This window comes from Erpetoichthys calabaricus, chromosome 5 (assembly GCF_900747795.2).
Source record: "Erpetoichthys calabaricus chromosome 5, fErpCal1.3, whole genome shotgun sequence".
Classification (NCBI taxonomy): Eukaryota; Metazoa; Chordata; class Cladistia; order Polypteriformes; family Polypteridae; genus Erpetoichthys; species Erpetoichthys calabaricus.
Window position 1 is genome coordinate 23,038,442 of NC_041398.2, and position 17,265 is coordinate 23,055,706.

The 17,265-nt window shown below is 41.6% G+C and overlaps 1 protein-coding gene across 1 annotated transcript in view; it reads left to right on the top strand.

Annotated features, from left to right (window-relative positions):
* The first annotated feature begins 12,082 nt into the window (after positions 1 to 12,082).
* Positions 12,083 to 17,265, top strand: part of LOC114643703 (zinc finger protein 43-like) — a 46,533-nt gene continuing 41,350 nt past the window's right edge. The window contains exon 1 of the mRNA XM_028792215.2: positions 12,083 to 12,248. The gene's annotated coding sequence lies outside the window, so the exon portion shown is untranslated. The remainder of the gene's footprint in view (positions 12,249 to 17,265) is intronic.

Sequence of the window (17,265 nt, forward strand, 5' to 3'; positions counted from 1 at the left end):
GCCAGACTTTTAAAACGGCTGTCACTTACATGTCCGGACCTCGCCTTGCACACCATACGCTATTGGATTCTCTGCCGACGTAGCCCACACTTGCACGAGGAACAAACATCACAAGCGTCCGACCTGCAAAACCACGGATACCATTGCTCGTTCAAAACTGCTGCAGGTTCAATCACAGACCTAACTTCTACTTATGATCACGATATATCTCATTCCAACGGCATTACGCCTGCGAGAATGTCTCACTGCGACTGGAACTGAATGATGAGTCAGGAATTTCCTTTCCGTTTAGTCATTCTGGTGCACATATACTGTAGTTCTTCATTGAGCTAATATTAATAGCCAAATTACCCCTGGGGGGATCTGTCTCATCGTATGGTGCCTATAAATTATATCCGTCAGTCTAGATTTACATATCTTCATCAACCCAGATAGATGCGAAAGGAACTGTACAGGTAGATTGAGAGAGAGAGAGATCGATAAAACCGAATAATCTCTACTTTCGCCATTAACTTCGAACAAGAATTCCAGCATTCCATTCTCTAACTTGGAGAAATAACCAAAGAAACGAACAACTCTCCAGCCTGTCCATGCACCGAGAGGCTTCAGACAGGGAGAGCAGCGAAAACCGCAGGACAGCGCTCCCCAAAAAAGGAAGTGTGGAAAAAGACTTGGCATCGGTATTTGTTTAGGACTACTATAGAGAGCGCATGAGAAACGGTGTAGGGTGCTGTAACTAACGACAGCGTGACGGCCGGGAATGCGGAGACCGGGTTTTGACTCCCGTCCGTTGCGGTCTCGGTTTTAAAACTGGGATCTTTGTTCGCCTATTTCTTGTCCGGGCCCCGCCCAGCACTCCATGGTCTTTGGAGAGCCTGTGCCGCCGTAGCCTGCAATTGCATCAGCCGCATGTTCTGGAAACAGTGAACTGCAAGGCGGCGACCTGAATAACTAGTACTACCGTGGAGCTACTGAAAAATAAGTTGTCAACAGATTCCACATTTGTGGATCAGAATCCAACGCAGACAAAATCGTGATATTCATTGAGTTCTGAAAGTTTAATTCCATCCACTGTGCAGTGAGGAATAGAGATAAATGAGACAAGGTGACACTGCCTTTCAAAGCATGGACAGGAGCGCCAAGGCAAAGTCTGTGGTCAAGAAATATATTGCATCCGAATTGGCTGAGCAACTTCGTCTCGCATTGTTCGTTCAGGGGTAGAATTTTCGCCTGCCACTTGGGAGGCCCGGGTTCGATTCCCGGCCAATGCAGCCAGACTTTTAAAACGGCTGTCCCCTACATGTCCGGACCTCGCCTTGCACACCATACGCGTATTGGATTCTCTGCCGCCGTAGCCCACACTTGCACGAAGAACAAATATTACAAGCGTCCGACCCGCAAAAGCATGGATGCTATTGCTCGTTCAAAACTGCTGCAGGTCTAACGAATTAACGACTATATAAGTTGATCTAACGTCACTTATGATCACGATATATCTCATTCCAACGGCATTACGCCTGCGAGAATGTCTCACAATTAGGAAACGCTATAAACAATTTCCCAGTCTTTCTCTATGGTGTTGCTGACAATCTGCGGATAATATCAAATTTTGACCACCTGCAGTTTTGAGTTGCGATGTCTCTGGCTTCACGGATTTCCACTCGGCCTGTAATGTCTGGTTTCATGAACAAGTTGCAGCCTTTTATTGTATTATTTTGATATAAATCGCTGATTCATTTGGAAAGGTAGTGGTTATTCATATATAGTATGTATAGTATAGTAAGTGTGTATTATAAGGACAATAATTTCTGTCCCAAATTACTCAAATTACAGTCAAACAAGTTAAAAATATAAATTTAATCTGAACAGAATCATGTTGCATAATTAATAATTGTTATCATTCTTTAATTTAATATTATTTATTGTATCAGTATGCTGCTGCTGAAGAATGTGAATTTCCCATTGGGATTAATAAAGTATCTATCTATCTATCTATCTATCTATCTATCTATCTATCTATCTATCTATCTATCTATCTATCTATCTAATGACCTTTGCACAGTTTGGCATAAGGCAGTGATGCTGCCATGTTCCGGTATTAACCACATCTCCTGCTGTTGTTTACGTCTTCTCCCATCACACTACTAACACAACATTTGATTGATAGGATTGTGCTGTAAATTACAGGGAACCAACAGCAGCATCACCATCAACAGCCACAAGTGCAGGATAGCAGTCTTGTTTTTCATGTGGCCAGTCATGTTACCATAATGTGCGATATAATTGTGAAAAACGTTTCTAAACTGTTCTTTGGGTCTCTGTTTAAAACAAATCAACAGTATTTGTGTTTATCTTCCATCAATGATAATTTGAAAGTAAAACATTGGAATCACAAACATGTGGTGATGGTGGTTGTGTTATTTTTATTCAATTTTTTAAAAAAATTGCAGCATGCCCGTTGAATTTTTTTCAAGCCTTTTAAAGTTTTTATGTAATTGATAATCTTCTTCATACTAAATATGCACCTTTATTGACCATATGAAGTGACATGCGTTTTGGTGTTAAAGTGGTAATACATAGTATCATTGAGTAATTAATGGAAAATGCATTTCAATAAAAACAAATGAAACTTGTCTAAATTTTTAACACTGCATTATAATGTACTTTACCTGATAACCTTTTGAGACAAGGCTAAAACTTTGCCTTTATCACATGTTTCATGTTGAGTCTTAGAAAGTTGTTTATTTATTTTTTTCTTATTTTTATAAATAAGAATGAAAACACAGGTAAATGCTTGTATAGCTCTGGGTTGTTGGGCAACTTTGTACAAATATTATGTCACTAGTAAAATACCCGCGCTTTGAGGTGGAGAAGTAGTGTGTTAAAGAAGTTATGAATAAGAAAAGGAAACATTTTAAAAGTAACCTAACATGATTGTCAATGTAATTGTCGTAGGCTTATTTTAGTACTGAGAGTGAATTTGATGATTGTAAAGAGTTTTATTTATGATTGTAAATGTTGTGTATGAGAAATGCACATTTTTAGGATGTAAGGATCTCTTTGTAAATGACGTTTGCAGTTCTGCTCTCGGCCTGTAAAATGACCAAGCTGTCTGCTGAGTTTACTGTTGAGCATGCAACGTACAGTTGGCCATGTGAGAAGCAATCTTGTGTGAAGTCGATGCCGACCTTTTTTTAGAGTCTGGCCCTGTGACTTATTTATTGTCATAGTGAAGCAGAGGTGTTTGAATTGGAATGGGAGGTCAGAGGGTATGAGAGGAATGCGAGGAATAAATCCAGTCCCACCTGAGCCAGTTCCAGTGAAGACAGTTGCCTCGATGAGGTTGTAGTGCAGAGATTTGATCTGAAGCCCGGTGCTGTTACAAGGTTTTGGTGGTTTTAAGTTTCGTAGTAACATAATTGGTGCAGCGACCTTCAAAAGTAGAGTATGCGAAGGCATACCCGGAGGATTAAGAGTGTGAAGAAACTAAATGAAAAGGCAGGAGTCACCAGCAGGAAGATGTGAAGCAAGACAAACAACAACAGGCTGAAGCGGTGGACTAAAGAAGAAGGGAGCCATGAGCACGACGAACAGCTGAGGAAAGTAAGGAAGTGAGTGAGGAGGCACATGAGCATGGGATGTCGTTAATGTATACAGGCAGGGAGCCAACCACGTGGTAGGTGCGCGGACAGCAGCTGTGCGGAAAAAGGAAGGGGGACCGGGGCCATGAAATAAATCCTCTGTCAACGGAAATAAGGAATGAAACCTCCAAATGGAGAGGTCAGTTCCGAAAGCTCCTTACGGCATAATGGTGAGAACCGCCAAAAAGAAGACGTTATTTTCGAAAGTTCGTTACAGGGCACAGCAAGAAATGAAACATATTTAAAGTTTGTATGTACAGTGTAAAGGATGAGCATGGGAAATTTGGGCTTCCTAAGTATTTTGGAAGTCGCAAAAATAATGAGGATGGGTTTCCCCATCGATATATACAGTTTAGGGGGTACACCCATTTTCCCCCCTTGAGTGTTGCAATAGGACATGAAACATACCTAACTTTTGTAAGTACACTGCAAGGAATGAGCATGCGAAATTTCAGCTTCCCACCTATATGGAAAGTGGGAGAATTAGTGATGAGTCAGTGAGGGCTTTGCCTTTTATTAGTATAGACTAGCCAACCCGCGGCGTAGCATACGCCGCATAATTATGTATTGATGGGTGAACACTTCCTGAAAGACACAGTTGTCCAAATGGGGTGGGTTTGAGGATATGACTGTAATTGAATGAAAAGATGGAACTCTGGAGAGAGCAACATACAATTGTCCGTGACTGAAAACTGGGTTTGGCAGATACAGGCATATCTTTTTTGAAAGTTTGTCCCTGTGCCTTATTAATTGTCATTTCTGCGTGTAAAAGTAAAAGGCAAATTTGAATCTCATGGGGTCAGGGAAATCCGGGGAATATGGACAGTTTGTGACGTAGGAGCTGCGATTGTTTTACACTCCAGTACATTGCGGTGAATGCTGACAACAGTCAGTCTAGTGCCTTTACAGAGACTTCTTGCTGGCATGAGGTTTCTGAGAAGTATGACGACTGAACCAATTTTAAGTTTGACTTTATATGGAGGCATGCCAGTGGGAGTAATGGCTGCCCGGCGGGTCATGGGAATAACGGCGCTGGATCGCCAGTCGGCATCATTTATGGTCAGAACTACGACGGTATGTGATCTTCTTCGAACCTCCGACTTTCATTCTTGATTAATGAAAACATTCTTGGCAAATGCTTTTGCTCTCACGCGAATTGTTGGCTCTGTAGTAAGTGTGCCATGGTCAGCTGCTAAGTGAATTGTTGGTGGGTGGGGCTCGGTCTTGCGTGTGTCTTGCTTGCCATGGACTTAGTGAATTATATATATATATATATATATATATATATATATATTGTGACACTTTATAGGTCCCCATGACCCCTTGAACCCTCAGATCAGACGTCAGACACCAGATGAAAGTCCAAAATGAATATTTTATTATAATAAAGTGCACAAAGCACCCTCCATTCCACTATACTCCAATAAATTAATAATCTCCAATAAACAATCAATATAATCCTCCACTCCCAGACACGTTGCCACCCTTCCACCCAGCTCAGCTCAATGCTCTGGTCTCTCACAGTCCTTTATATAGTCCGTGACCCGGAAGCGTTTCTATCTCTTTGTCCATGTGACAGTGAACACTTCCAGGTCAGATAAAAGCTCCTTTTCTTCAACCCGGAAGTGTGTCATTCGCTCTGTCGCCGTGACTAAGACCCACTTCCGGGTTATAGGTGAAACAAAAGTCTCTGGGCCTTCCTGCAGCATCCCCTGGAAGGTTCCCATGGTATCCAGCAGGGCTGTGATGAAAAACTCCACTGTCCTTGATGCCCTGCTGGAACTCGGGGCACCAGTAACTTGCAGGCAGGGCTCCACCTGGCGGCTTGTGGGTATTGGCCGGGATGGACGGCAGGCCATATTCCACAATATATATATATATACTGTATATCCATCCATCCACCCATTATCCAACCCTCTATATCCTAACTATAGGGTCATGGGGGTCTGCTGGAGCCAATCCCAGCCAACACAGGGAGCAAGGCAGGAAACAAACCCTGGGCAGGGCACCAGCCCACCGCAGTATACTGTGCATATATATATATATATAGTGAAAGAAACAGCTGGACACACAACAAAGGTTTGGGGCAGCCACCCATATAGCTTCCTTGACTGCAAAAGGCTTTAAAGTAGAGTACAATGTTTCCTGGTCCCTTTGGTTGACTCCAAAGCACACATATGTGACAGTATACAGTTAGTTCCATAAATATTTGGACAGAGACAACTTTTTTCTAATTTTGGTTCTGTACATTACCACAATGAATTTTAAATGAAACAACTCAGATGTAGTTGAAGTGCAGACTTTCAGCTTTAATTCAGTGGTGTGAACAAAACAATTACATAAAAATGTGAGGCAACAAAAGCATTTTTTTAACACAATCCCTTCATTTCAGGGGCTCAGAAGTAATTGGACAAATGAAATAACTGGAAATAAAATGTTTATTTCGAATACTTGGTTGAAAACCCTTTGCTGGCAATGAACTCCTGGACATCACCAGATGCTGGGTTTCCTCCTTTTTAATGCTCTGCCAGGCCTTTACTGTAGCGGCTTTCAGTTGCTGTTTGTTTGTGGGCCTTTCTGTCCAAAGTTTAGTCTTCAACAAGTGAAATGCCTGCTCAGTTGGGTTAAGATCAGGTGACTGACTTGGCCATTCAAGAATTTTCCACTTCTTTGCTTTAATAAACTCCTGGGTTGCTTTGGCTGTATGTTTTGGGTCATTGTCCATCTGTATCATGAAACGCCACCCAATTAATTTGACTGCATTTAGCTGGATTTGAGCAGACAGTATGTCTCTGAACACCTCAGAATTCATTCGGCTGCTTCTGTCCTGTGTCACATCATCAATAAACACTAGCGTCCCAGTGCCACTGCCAGCCATGCACGCCCAAGCCATCACACTGCCTCCACCGTGTTTTACAGATGATGTGGTATGCTTTGGATAATGAGCTGTTCCACGCCTTCTCCATACTTTTTTCTTGCCATCATTCTGGTAGAGGTTGACCTTGGTTTCATCTGTCCAAAGAATGTTTTTCCAGAACTGTGCTGGCTTTTTTAGATGTTCTTTAGCAAAGTCCAATCTAACCTTTCTATTCTTGAGGCTTATGAGTGGCTTGCACCTTGTAGTGCACTCTCTGTATTTACTTTCATGCAGTCTTCTCTTTATGGTAGACTTGGATATCAATACGCCTACCCCGTGGAGAGTGTTGGTCACTTGGTTAGCTGTTGTGAAGGGGTTTCTCTTCACCATGGAAAAGATTCTGCGATCATCCACCACTGTTGTCTTCCATGGACGTCCAGGTCTTTTTGCGTTGCTGAGTTCACCAGTGCTTGCTTTCTTTCTCAGGATGTACCAAACTGTAGATTTTGCCACTCGTAATATTGTAGCAATTTCTTGGATGGGCTTTTTCTGTTTTCGCAGCTTAAGGATGGCTTCTTTCACCTGCATGGAGAGCTCCTTTGACCGCATGTTGTCTGTTCACAGCAAAATCTTCCACATGCAAGCACCACACCTCAAATCAACTCCAGGCCTTTTATCTGCTTAATTGATAATGACATAACGACGGACTTGCCCACACCTGCCCATGAAATAGCCTTTGAGTCAATTGTCGAATTACTTTTGAGCCCCAGAAATGAAGGGATTGTGTTCAAAAAATGCTTTAGTTGCCTCATATTTTTATGCAATTGTTTTGTTCACCCACTGAATTAAAGCTGAAGGTCTGCACTTCAACTGCATCTGAGTTGTTTCATTTAAAATTCATTGTGATAATATACAGAACCAAAATTAGACAAAAGTTGTCTCTGTCCAAATATTTATGGACCTAACTGTATATATGCAAATATGTACAGTATAAACACAGTATATATTTATATATATATATATATATATATATATATATATATATATATTCACGGCATTTGAAGTCTGTGTCACAATCTGATAGTGTGGGTGGTTACCTACCAGGTAACGCTTTGTGGTTGGCCAGCAATCTGCTAACATCCGCCACGGTGCCCTCAGTTTGTGAAGAGCAGATCATAGAATGGTTTGAAAATAGTTTACTGTCAAATAAATGCAAAGAGTACACGACACGTGTTTCGCCCTCATTCTGGGCTCATCAGGTGTACACACTCCACTGCACTCCCTCTCGGGAATCGAACCTCGGACGTCAGCGGCGATGCCCCTAACGCTGCGCCACGGCGTGTGGTTCGTTTATTTGACAGCATGTAGATCGGGGTAATTACATTCACGGCATTTGAAGTCTGTGTCACAATCTGATAGTGTGGGTGGTTACCTACCAGGTAACGCTTTGTGGTTGGCCAGCAATCTGCTAACATCCACCACCCACACTATCAGATTGTGACACAGACTTCAAATGCCGTGAATGTAATTACCCCGATCTACATGCTGTCAAATAAACGAACCACACGCCGTGGCGCAACGTTAGGGGCATCACCGCTGACGTCCGAGGTTCAATTCCCGAGAGGGAGTGCAGTGGAGTGTGTACACCTGATGAGCCCAGAATGAGGGCGAAACACGTGTCGTGTACTCTTTGCATTTATTTGACAGTAAACTATTTTCAAACCATTCTATGATCTGCTCTTCACAAACTGAGGGCACCGTGGCGGATGTTAGCAGATTGCTGGCCAACCATAATGACAACGTGAAAAATGTTTACTTAAGATTTTTCCAAATTTATTAAAAATAAAAAAATTGAGAAAGCACATGTACATAAGTATTCACAGCTTTCGCCATGAAGCTCGAAATTGAGCTCAGGTGCATCCTGTTTCCCCTGATCATCCTTGAGATGTTTCTGCAGCTTCATTGGAGTCCACCTGTGGTAAATTCAGTTGACAGGACATGATATGGAAAGGCACACACCTGTCTATATAAGGTGCCAAAGTTGGCAATTCATGTCAGAGCACAAACCAAGCATGAAGTTAAAGGAATTGTCTGTAGACCTCCAAGACAGGACTGTCTCGAGGCACATACCTGGGGAAGGTTACAGAAAAATTTCTGCTGCTTTGAAGGTCCCAATAAGCACAGTGGCCTCCATCATCCGTAAGTGGAAGAAGTTCGAAACCACCAGGACTCTTCCTAGAGCTGGCCGGCCATCTAAACTGAGCGATCGGGGGAGAAGGGCCTTAGTCAGGGAGGTCACCAAGAACCCAATGGTCACTCTGTCAGAGCTCCAGAGGTCCTCTGTGGAGAGAGGAGAACCTTCCAGAAGGACAACCATCTCTGCAGCAATCCACCAATCAGGCCTGTATGGTAGAGGGGCCAGACGGAAGCAACTCCTTAGTAAAAGGCACATGGCAGCCCACCTGGAGTTTGCCAAAAGGCACCTGAAGGACTCTCAGACCATGAGAAAGAAAATTCTCTGGTCTGATGAGACAAAGATTGAACTCTTTGGTGTGAATGCCAGGCATCACGTTTGGAGGAAACCTGGCACCATCCCTACAGTGAAGCATGGTGGTGGCAGCATTATGCTGTGGGGATGTTTTTCAGCGGCAGGAACTGGGAGACTAGTCAGGATAAAGGAAAGATGACTACAGCAATGTACAGAGACATCCTGGATGAAAACCTGCTCCACAGCGCTCTTGACCTCAGACTGGGGTGGCGGTTCATCTTTCAGTAGGACAACGACCCTAAGCACACAGCCAAGATATCAAAGGAGTGGCTTCAGGACAACTCTGTGAATGTCCTTGAGTGGCCCAGCCAGAGCCCAGACTTGAATCCGATTGAACATCTCTGGAGAGATCTTAAAATGGCTGTGTACTGATGCTTCCCATCCAACCTGATGGAGCTTGAGAGGTGCTGCAAAGAGGAATGGGCGAAACTGGCCAAGGATAGGTGTGCCAAGCTTGTGGCATCATATTCAACAAGACTTGAGGCTGGAATTGCTGCCAAAGGTGCATCGACAAAGTATTGAGCAAAGGCTATGAATACTTATGTACATGGGATTTCTCAGTTTTTTTATTTTTAATAAATTTGCAAAAACCTCAAGTAAACATTTTTCACGTTGTCATTATGGGGTGTTGTATGTAGAATTCTGAGGAAAAAAATGAATTTAATCCATTTTGGAATAAGGCTGTAACATAACAAAATGTGGAAAAAGTGATGCGTTGTGAATACTTTCCGGATGCACTATATACATATATATATATATATATATATATATATATATCAAGATAAATTCTGTAGTCTGTCTAACCATTTTTAAAGAAAAACACTGTTTTTGGGATGTGGCAAGTAATAGGAAAAACATCCACACATAACATGCAGACATCATATTATCATAGTATTCTGAAGCTCTGGGGCAGTTAGCGCCTATATCTGCCCCAGAGTGACTAGATAGATAGATAGATAGATAGATAGATAGATAGATAGATAGATAGATAGATAGATAGATAGATAGATAGATAGATAGATAGATAGATAGATAGATAGATAGATAGATAGATAGATAGATAGATAGATAGATAGATAGATAGATAGATAGATAGATAGATAGATAGATAGATACTTTATTAATCCCAATGGGAAATTCACATTCTTCAGCAGCAGCATACTGATACAATAAATAATATTAAATTAAAGAATGATAACAATGCAGGTGAAAAACAGAAAAACAGACAATAACTCTGTATAATGTTGAATGTTAACGTTTACCCCTCTGGGTGAAATTAAAGAGTCGCATAGTTTGGGGGAGAAACGATCTCCTCAATCTGTCAGTGGAGCAGGACAGTGACAGCAGTCTGTCGCTGAAGCTGCTCTTCTGTCTGGAGATGATACTATTAAGTGGATGCAGTGGATTCTCCATAATTGATAGGAGCCTGCTGAGCGCCCTTCGCTCTGCCACAGATGTTAAACTGTCCAGCTCCATGCCAACAATAGAGCTTGCCTTCCTCACCAGTTTGTCCAGACGTGAGGCGTCTTTCCTCTTAATGCTGCCTCCCCAGCACACCACTGCGTAGAAGAGGGCGCTCGCCACAACTGTCTGATAGAACATCTGCAGCATCTTATTGCAGATGTTGAAGGACGCCAGCCTTCTAAGGTAGTATTACCGGCTCTGTCCTTTCTTGCACAGCGCATCAGTATTGGCAGTCCAGTCTAATTTATCATCCAGCTGCACTCCCAGATATTTATAGGTCTGCACCATCTGCACACAGTCACCTTTGATGATCACTGGGTCTATGAGGGGTTTGGGCCTCCTAAAATCCACCACCAGCTCTTTGGTTTTGCTGGTGTTCACAGGTGACTGTGGCTGTTCTTAATCCTGTGGTGTCCCCTGCCTTGCTCACAGTGCTGGTGTTGTACCTGCCCAATAAGTAGAGGTATCTCCTCTTATTAATGATTTTTATGAATGAAAAAAACTGTGATTATGAGTTTTGCCCAGGTTGGTTATTCAGAGCTGGTGGTAACACAACGTTATGTAAGGCGGGAGCTTGGGTGTATATGTGCAAAGCCGTTAATGAAGATCATTGATAATTATGCAGGATAGAAAATTCTTTTTACGATATCATATTTGATCTCTCTCTCTCTCTCTCTGACTGTCTCATTATATATATATAAAAAAACCAATAATACCATTTTATCATATAAAAACATATTTTCCATTTCCATCTCTTAAACAGAATCGTTATCCCTCCAAAACATTGGACCAAATATGCATATAACAAGCCATATCAAAAGGCCTCCCTTGAACTTCGGCCATTTACAGCTAGACCCTTCCCTTTCAAAATTAACCCATACAACAGAACAAGGAAATCTATTACCATTACACTTCTTGTGTCCACCTGCACGTCCAAAACACATGTATGATTTTCTCTTCCTGGGCACAGTGTGGTCTGGGACATGTCTTTGTCTGAGTCAGACCTTTCCTATACATCTTCTACCTCACACATACTCTTCCCCACACCATCATCCACTTCAAATCCTTTAAAGATATTTTTATAATATGCCTATGTACACACTAAGGTGTTGAAAACTTTTAATTCATTTATGTTTGGCTCGTTTGATTTTTGCGCTGTTCTTTGGTTAACACCGGTGTGTCTTTTGAGTAAAAGATCGATTTTGTTGACGTCCGTAGTGTCACGGACGTTTTGTTACGAACTATCTCTTTACTACTGCGTGTAATGGATTAAAGCGCCAGCTTCTCTGCAGTTCGTTGAATGTAGACTTTTTTGAGATCAATGCTTTATTAAAATGCCAAGACTTAACATCATTTATTTGATCTTCTATTGGAAATTCACCCGCCCACAGAAAAGCACATGTCTTTTAAAATGTGGTTTGGGCAACAGGTCGACAACGACACAACTCTGTAATAGGGAGCGCCAGGAAAATATGTCTTTAACAATAGTGACATGTGCTCCCGCCATCCGGTAGGTGACAGCAAATCGCCTATTGGTGTAATCTAGTCCAAAACAAAAATTCAACAGCAAAGACTTCGCACCGCCCACTTGTGTGGTGAGCGAAGAGATTCTTTGATCAGCGGGATTTAAAGAAGACGAGAGGAGGTTGATTGAATAATGTACTACTCGACTGTCTTTTACAAAAGACCATTTTAACATCGTCACCTCCGCTTTACAGAAGAGCACCTTAGAGAAGAGGTACGTGTTATTGATTCTTTCAACCAAAGGAATGTACCAGAATCATGTGGCCTCAGAACAGATCAGTGCCGGGAAAACGAGTAAGGGGGGGCAACGAGCGAGGAACGGAGAAGAGCAGGGAGATCGCAGAGCGGGTTAGAGTTTCGACAAGACACAGAGAGGCGGATGTGCTGTCCAAGTTAGGAAAAGAGGAGGACAGCGGGCGGGAGTCTTTATAAAGATCAGGGGTGAATAGCTGGTTGTCTCGGCGAGAAACGGGTCTGACCATTGAGTTGGATGGAGGAGGGGATATTTTTTTGACAGATCAGGAGAAAACGGAGCAGGAACCTCAAATAGCACGGGCGATGAGGGGAAATGAGAGCGAGTCCTGGTGGAATAGGCCGAAAACTGAGCACTTGTCAGCCCACCAATGGAAGTGCAGTCGAGACAGCAATTGTGAATATAATTGTTATTATAAACTAGCGCTACTCTCAAGGATGTTTATCTCTATGTTCCCACTGCAAATAGGAATTCTCTGCTGCTAAAAGCAATACCATTTTGACATAAGGGTTACTGGAAAATTAACGAGTCGACGTTAATCTCCAACGAATATACGCTACCTCATTTTATCAGAAAACGCATGGATTAATTTGCCACAAACCTAGAATAAACCTTATGATCACATCCTGTATATGACCAGTGGCGTTTTTGGCATAAAAAACTGTGGTGGGGTCATGCCAAACGTTTCCCATATGTGTGCAGACCTCTCTAGCCTTGACATTCCATCCATCTATTTGCATTGCCTGTTTATTCAGGGCAGGGTTGGGGGGAAGCTGAACCCTGTCCCAGCATGCATAGGGTGCAAGGCAATCGCCGGGTTTAAGCGACACCCTCACATACAACGGCCAATTCACCTGACTTGCATGTCAACTGTGAGTGGAAACCCACGTGGATATGGGGAGAACATGCAAATTCCATTCAGGGAACTGCAAGGACATGAACTCCAGTCACGTTGTTGCCACTATGATGGCAATGTTAACAATGACTTACCTAATTCATCATGTCTTTCCCTCTTTTGCTAATGATTAGAACACACCTGAGTTCACATATCCTCCAAGTCACCAAAAACATCTCTCTTCAGATTATTGTGATTGTCATCATCTGACAAAATAGAGCCATAGAAATTAAAATGCTAGGTAAAGTAAAAGCTTTGCAACCATCTGGTGCTCAGGAAAATCTCTTAGCTGTGAACTACATAAATTGAAACCACAACACCTAAAATACTGTATGAATACTAGTTTGAAAACGCACAAGCTGTGGCAATAACTGGCGCTTAAAATTCTACATTTCTTAATTTTAAGTCATAATTATGATTTTTACTAGTGGGGCACTCAGCTCTGCTTGGGCTGGAATAAAGTGCAAGTGCAGTCATTAAATAAATTCCCCATAGGAAAAGATTTTGGCCTAAACCATAATTTGATGGACCAAACTAGAGGTGTGCAGCTCAGATCCTGGAAGGCTACAGTGGCAGCAGGTTTTACTTTCTGGCACTTTTTGAAATTAGTAATCAGTTCCCCTTCATTTAATTAACTTGCTTAACTTTTTTTTGCTTTCTGTAACTGGAAGTGAACAAATAATGAGATGGAAAGTGAGCCAACCGATGACCAGCCAACTCGGGTCATCAGGGTGTCTTCAAATGGTCTTTACTGGCCATCATTTTCAGTCCAAACCAGTCATCAATTTAGCTGTTAATGGAGCTCATTATTTAATTTATTATTTTATTTAATTCACATCAATCATTTCTGAAAACTGGTTTAAATTTTTCTGAGGTCACCATTCAAAGAATACAAGAAATCTGACAAACGAGAGGACACCATTCAGTCCATTTGTTGCGCGTTTGTTTAGCTACTGTATATACTCACGTACAAGTCGGGTCTTGAAACCCGAAAAATCGATCATAAAATCAGACCCAGACTTATATGCCTGTTTAAAAATGCGACACTTAAATTTTTTTTTTACATCTTCTTGCCTCCTCCAATCTCGTATCAGTTTCTCAGGCACATCGAATTTGGTTGCAGCAGCGCAGTTACTAATTTATTTCACTTCTTCAACGATGTTTAATTTAAAACCAGCTTCATATTTTCTTCTGATTGAGTGCTCCATCGTAGATAAGGGATGCTCTTACGATAAAGGTGTATGAGAGTGTGAGATACAAAAAGCACAAATAAGTGCAAACGTTGCTTTGGAATAGTTTGAGTATTACCGTGTGGTCACGTAGGCACAATAGAGAGACAGTGAGATGTTAGGAGCACACGCTGATACAGTGCATTGCCGTACGCACTTAAAAAATAAAAAAGGTAGTGTGCTCCATGGTTAGTCCCTCAGGTGGGCATTAGCATATCATAATTTCTTAGACCAATAGCGTGAGTTTTCCACTTTCGACTTATACGATCGACATTATAAATATGAGAAATTATACTGTAAAGTCAAGTCCCGACTTATCTGTGGGAAAACTTATCCTTGAGTATATATGGTAATAGCTAAGCTGCCCCAATATCTCATCCATATCCTTCTTAAGGTTGTTAAGGTTTCTACTTCAATTCCATGTCTTGGTAGATTGTTCCAGAGTCCCACAACTATTTACGTAAAGAAGTGCTTCCTGGCTTCATTCTCAAATGCACTTCCCCTTAATTTTCACTGATGTGCTCGATTATGGGATTACGCTTAAACCAAAAGAATTAAAGAGACTGAGTGTCCCAGAGCAGACCAATAGATCCCAGACCTTCGCTTTTTTTTTTTTTTTTTTACCATTTGAAATATTTTACTGAGACAGATCTTTATGAAAGACGTGGAAAGAAGTGAAAAACAAAATTAAGTTAGATGGTCATCTTGTTGCTCACTTTGTTTCTTATTAATGTTCGGCTGGTGGTTGAAGAACTATGAAACAATGAAAATGCAAGTCAGTTAAAGTCAAGGTAACATGGTTTGTCCCATTAACATTAGTAAATAGTTACTAACAAAGAAAATGGCTGTGACAAAAACGTGCAGTCATCGTGACCCACCAGGGACAAAAGCTGACATCCCTAGACTAAACGCAACTTTGCAAATGTGTGCCAACTCCCAAAAATGCCTCCTCGTGTCACTGCCCTAATTAAGCACAGATGCAGTCAAATATCACAATTAAATGTAGCCTGTTGTTTTCTTCTGTGCTTCTTAGGAATCTGGGCTAAATGTGGCAAAGAGGTTCAAGAGCGTCGATTTTGTATGCCAGAGAGTCACACGTTCATCTTGCATATTAGATTTTCCTTCTTTTCTAGGATCCTCCTGTTTTTCTTTTCTTTTATCTTTGGAAAAACTACAATATTGGGATGAGGGTGTAGGTTTGAGCTTGGCTTTTGATTACATTTCTGTTTTGCTTTTATGATTAAGATCTGTTGGTGGGGGTTGTGGGTAAGGATTACACTGTAAAAAAAAATGTTAAATTTACGGTAAAGTACTGGCAGCTATGGTTGCCAGAACTTCTTACACGTAAAAAAGAAGAAGGTGACAATATTTTTAGGTGTACGGTACAGTAAAAAAAAAAAAAAAAAAATTATATTTGCGGTAGGGCGACACGGTGGCACAGTGGGTAGTGCTGCTGCCTCGCAGTTGGGAGACCTGGCGACCTGGGTTCACTTCCCAGGTCCTCCCTGCATTGAGTTTGCATGTTCTCCCCGTGTCTGCGTGGGTTTCCTCCGGGCACTCTGGTTTCCTCCCAAACACATGCAGGTTAGGTGGATTGGCGATTCTAAATTGGCCCTAGTGTGTGCTTGGTGTGTGGGTGTGTTTGTGTGTGTCCTGCAGTGGGTTGGCACCCTGCCCTGGATTGGTTCCTGCCTTGTGCCCTGTGTTGGCTGGGATTGGCTCCAGCAGACCCCCATGACCCTGTGTTCGGATTCAGCGGGTTGGAAAATGGATGGATGGATGGATATTTGCGGTAAAAAACTGGCAGCTGCGGTTGATAGAATTTTACTGCATAAAATAAGGTGACAATATTTTTAGATCTACAGTATAACTTAGTAGAAAATAACTGTTTTATTTTTTACCGCACATTCCAATAAGAAGTGAACGTTTAACCATAGCCTGATAGCCACACACTATGATAAATATGCCAATCAATAAACCATTATTAAAATACTGTCAGGATCAAACACCAGTACACAGTTTGCATCAGTAAAGTAACCGCAACCAACAGCAAACACATACATATATTTTTGTACTAATCTTATTTTATTTCATATCTTATTAAAAACAGTTATGAAGGTAAAATCCTATTAGTTTTTCTCTCTCAGCTCCCTTTCCTTTCCCTGAGTACAGTCCCTAGGGCAAAACAGCCAAGGTATGCCTATTGCATAAAAACCATACATTCACTAAAAAATTATATGAGGCTTATCTTACCTTTGGGGTCTCTTATCATTAGAGGTGATCTTTTCATAAAATGAAATATTTTCTTTGATCATTTGGATCATTTTCTGTGGGGAAAAAACTTTTTGTTTGTTAGTCAGTGTGCACCTGGCCTTCCATAAGACCCCCTTTATCATATTTATTCAATGCTAATTCCTCCTCCCAACTTTTCTTTTTCCCGATCTTCCAAATACCACCATATCCCAATCCAGGTTAGCCTTTACTAACGAGTCCTGCTTTAGCTCTCTCCATATCCTCATGGCCATGGGGCAGTCCCACATTATATGACCTACTGATTCATTTTTTCCACATCTTAGCCTGGGGCATTTGGATTCTTGGAGGATTTTCCTTTTGCTTAGTGCCAGATTTGTTTGTAAAGCCTCGTGAGCCGAAAGCCAGGCTAGATCTGCTATCTTATTAGCTGGGAACTTATCCCCAAATCATTTAAGATTCTTTCTTAGATTTCCTGTTAATTGCTACTGGTTTCTGTTTCTCCTTCATTTTCGACACCAGATCTTTCCATTTCCTCCACAAGTCTTTTTTGTCATTTTTTTAAAACCACAATCATTAAAACAATCCAACATCCTCCTATAAA